Below are 4,555 nucleotides of genomic sequence, written 5' to 3' on the forward strand. Positions count from 1 at the left end.
AATGAAGCACAAAGAGAGCCTTTCAGACGCTGCAGGAGGGGACAAAATCAGGGCTGGTCTCATCAACCCCCAGCCACGGAGCAGCTGAGCACAAGCTAGGTTAAGACATTTGGCAAGGAAAATAAACTAATTTTCGATTTTAAGATTCAAAAAAGGTGCCCCTCAGGGAGACCTGCAGAGTTTGTCCATTTGAGAAGGACAAACTTCTTCAACAGGTGTTTCAGTTTGAATACTCGCTGCCAAGGGCTCAGCCATCTCCTTTCTAATGTGGCGGGTGTTTGTGCAGAGGAGACGTCCTCTTGGCTCTGAAGGAGCAGATCACAAATTCGCAGCTATTCCTACTCGTGCTAGTGGCAGGACCCACTTCTGAGCAGAATTATTTTAATGAGCAGGGCCTGAATTCACTGTGCAAGCGTGGCTGCTATTTTGGAGTGTGAGAGACCACCTTGAGCTGTATTATGGTCTACCTTGAGTTAAAACTGTTTGATGCCTTTTGAACAACGTGATTAACCCCAGCGTAATCAAAGTGCATGGTCAGTCATTTTCTTTCTTTCCCACTGTCAAATATTGTCAAAAGAAAGTACAGTACCCTGGTGGTTTGTATTTTTCCTGCGTTTTTTTCTGGGATAAGGTATTACAGAATGATTTTCTATTGATTTACAGACCCAATCAATATGAAAATTCTAGCAAAAGAAAAAAATACTCAAAATTAACTAATTTGTGGACTGTAAAATTGTGCTCTCGTGAATATTATTTTTCTCAGAACAATGCGCTTGGCAGAAAATAAATATAATGGAACCGTATAGCCAGACATCCTAAATCATCAGCTCACATTCATTCAGATAAATTGTTTTGGAATTAGATACTTCTGCTTAGAAACGGTTCTCAGAAACAGCAATTTCTGCAAGTTTATTACCTGTAGTTACTTTGGCCAAACCATAAATTACTTACACTGAGTGGTATGCCAAAGGGAATTCAAGTTTTATGTGTTCTCTCCAGATGCTCCGGGTGTAGCTGGTAGAGGCAGCTGGAAGGGCTTGTCTGTAAGTGTTCTTAGCCCAGTAAATTTGACAGGCTGACAGTTGTTCCCCATCAGCTGATAAGCACCTGCTTGTCTCCTTCTAAGGCCAGTAGCTGGTGTAGCACCTAAGCAGGGCTGCCAGAGCCATTTCCCCACCTTCCACAGTTTCATCCCACACTGGGAAACTTGAACCGGTCTTTCTATGGACTTCCAGCGCTGCTTGAAGTTTATGAAGTACAACTGCCTAAGTCTACTGCCAAAGCAAAGTCCTTCTAGGTCTTCATAACAAGAATGGTGACGCTGCTGTCAGGTTTAAGTTGGTAGGCTTTTTGACCTACTAATACAAGGTATGATGGTGCACACATTTCAGCTCTGCCCATTCTGAAAGGTTTTTTTTTTTATATGTGTGTATATATATATATATATATATATACACACGCACCAAAACGCTGAAGAAAGAAGCCACAGCTGGCTACGTCTGTGACGGGCAAGCAGGGAGGCGGTCGAAGGCAAGTATCAGCGCCTGAAACGCCTGCTTTTATTTGCCAGCCTAAAGAGTTGTGTTCCCCAAACCATAAGGGCTGTTTCAGAATTCAGCACCAGGGTAGAGCTCGTCTAATCAATAGTTAATCTGCTGCTAAGATGGAGGGAAAACAAATTAAATGAGCATGAACTGTTTGGTTGAAAAAGGATGTTGGCATTATCTGGTTCGTCTTCTAAAATCAAAGGAAGCATCAGTCTTCCATGCCCATCTGGGTTTAATTACTCACCCTCATTATCTCTCTGTTCCTGTATTTGATAGAAGTAGAAACTGGGTACCCATCTTCAGCATCCACGTTTTTGGTTGCAAGACCAGGCATTCAAGTAAAGATAACGCCAGGTAGAAAACCATTTGTCAGGAGTTATTAATCGTCGCAGTCAATGGAGCTTGTAACGTTTCAGTTTGGCTCCCAGTAAATATTTCTGCAGCACGGAAGATTGCTCTGAGCGTACAGGGCATTTTTTCATGGCTTGGTTCGTTTACTGAGGGCTTAGTCATGTAGCTCCATTTGATTTTAATGGGAAGTGCATGACTAAATTCCACTGCTTTGTAAGGTATCTTTTACAAATGCTTGGAAAAACAAGGCTATTACCTCTAAGTGGGTTTCACAAATGGAGATCTGGTCTTCTCCTTGGTTTCACCCTGCAGTTGCGTTAATGCAACCACAGGTTTTAACGCACGCGGCAATTCGCTTACAAGCCCTTAGAACAATGACGTTGTTTCTATTGCAGCTCTTTGCAATGGGAGCGCGCCGGGAGCCAGGAGTGATTGTTGCTAATTGCCATCGTGCATATGCTGGTTACAATTTGTCTGCAGTGATTCAGTTTTCTGTGGCTGCTGTGATGCCCACATACAGCTCTTGGCTCTTCTCATCTAGTGAAATGCGCTTTGAGATGATTTGAGAGCTAGGGCAGATGCTGGAAAAGTGGAAGCTTTATTTTTATTGAAACCAACCATTGGTTTTGATTTGAAGGAAAGGAGCCCTTGCCTCCCTGGGACAATTTGGCCGGGCCAGTCAATGGCAGAGCATGCCATGCTTTTGCCACCTTTTTCTTTCTTGCTTCCTCAGCCGCTTGGTCATATGCCGCTTCCACCTTGTCCTGTGTCAGCTTGACGAACCAAAGGCTCAAATGCGCCTTGTGGATGGAGCGCAAAGTGCAGTCAAAAAGAGTGGGCTTTAAACTCTGGCAACCCCAAGCAGCCCGTGGAGAGCTGATCTGAAATCCTAATTGTCTGATCTGGCAGAAGACAGGGACCCTTCCAGGGGTTTAGAGTTTGGTTCTGTGACCTCAAGTACCGTTCATATCAAACATCATCACTTTAAATTTTTGTGAAGTGATGGGAGTTTGCGTAAGAGAATATTAATATTCAAACATTGAGAAACAAACACAGTAATGTGTCTTCCCATTACATTTGCCACAAATGAGTTGTAGTAAAGCATATTTTACTTCCAAATTTAACACTAATGTAATACCTACAACTGGGCTAAAAGGAGAAAGTTTGTGTGAATGTGAGGAAAAAAAACCCCCTAGGGTGGCTTCTTTCTCTATAATTCGGCCCCACAGAGCCATGTGGGGTTGGGCAGGTGCCTCTGCCTGCGTAAGGCTGCCTGCCCGCCTCAGAGCTGGGCTGCTGAGTGCCCAGAAGGAGCTGCCAGGGTCTGCTCCTTGCTGTCCTGTGTGAATGAGCGCAAGGGGAGGGTGAGAAAGAAGCATTCAGGCAGGAGGTAAGCACAAAATTTTGGCAGCCTGAAGAAGTGAGCTGCGCCCTTTTCAGGGATGGAGGAATTTTCTTCCCTCCAGGGGCAAGAGGGAAGCAGAGAATGAGTGGTGACTTACTGAGCTTCAATTAGCTCTCCTCTTAGAGGCTCATAACCCTTGTGCCTTCCTATGTACGAGGCTCTGTCTCAAGGCACACTCTAGTCCTAAGAAATCAAGAAGAGGAAGCCTGACCTTAGCAAAGGTACTTCATTTTCCATCTCCTGATGTCAGTTGTCGTATCTGTTTGGTGAGGATAATTAACTGGGCGTTGGCAATCTGGTAGTTGCCAAGTCCACCTGTGGGGTAGACCCACGAAGAGAGTGTCTAACCTGTGGGACACTCACGATGGGACCTATCTGGTCCCTCCGCGTTATGTCTGCACAGAGGAGCAATGCTGGATCTGGGCTTGCCGTGGGCTGACAAGCGGAGCCATATGGTCCTGTAATCCCAGCTGCACTTCCTGGGAAACTGTGCTGGGGCTGCTCCACACGGACCATGAGGGTTCTGGGTCTGCCCAGGGACAGGACCGCTATTTCCTTCCCTTCTTGGAAGTCCATCAAGAAGCTGCTTGCTCATTTTAGCAATCTCGGGCACCAGCTGAGCAAAGAGGATGTTTGATCTTCAATGTGGACTTAAAATAGATATAGTCCTTATCTCTCACCAGACAAAAGTTAGAGGAAGGTTTTTTTCCCCAACTTTTCCAGAAATATTCACCCTTTTGCTGGGTTGGAGCAGGGGAAACTGAAGCCCCAAAGGGACATTACTGTGAAGTCTGAAAATGCAGATTTGTCTTTGAAGTCCTAGTGTATCTCAGGTTTAGTAGAACCGACCACATTTATAAGAATTTCAGGCTTTGATGAAAAAAAAAGTGCCATTTTGGAAAGCACTTGGGGATTTTTCAGCACGACAGATGCTACTGTGTAAGTGTAAGACTATTATTTCCTTATATATGTGGGTAGCTGTCGTATAAAAAGGTATTTTGACTTACCAAGTCACTGCAATAAAGTGGAATGTGCAGACACAATACTTGACTGCCCCCGCATGCATATTTCACCTTTATTAAATCTTATTACAATTAAAATCTTAACTGTTCTTTTCTAGCACAAACACTCCATGCGTGTAAAAATACATGTGACAGCAATTAAGCCTTTAAGCACATTATTAATCATCAAAACCAAGGATTAGTAAGATACACGTTTGCATTTTATCTCTAATTTTTGTTTCCCCCTCCCC

The 4,555-nt window shown here is 44.1% G+C and overlaps 1 protein-coding gene across 1 annotated transcript in view; it reads left to right on the top strand.

Moving 5' to 3' along the window:
- The window catches only part of TRIM67 (tripartite motif containing 67), a 33,548-nt gene that overhangs the window by 1,325 nt on the left and 27,668 nt on the right, over positions 1-4,555 (top strand). The gene's annotated exons all lie outside the window — the stretch shown is intronic.

This window comes from Egretta garzetta, unplaced genomic scaffold (genome assembly GCF_000687185.1).
Source record: "Egretta garzetta isolate BGI_Z169 unplaced genomic scaffold, ASM68718v1 scaffold118, whole genome shotgun sequence".
In the NCBI taxonomy this organism is placed as follows: Eukaryota; Metazoa; Chordata; class Aves; order Pelecaniformes; family Ardeidae; genus Egretta; species Egretta garzetta.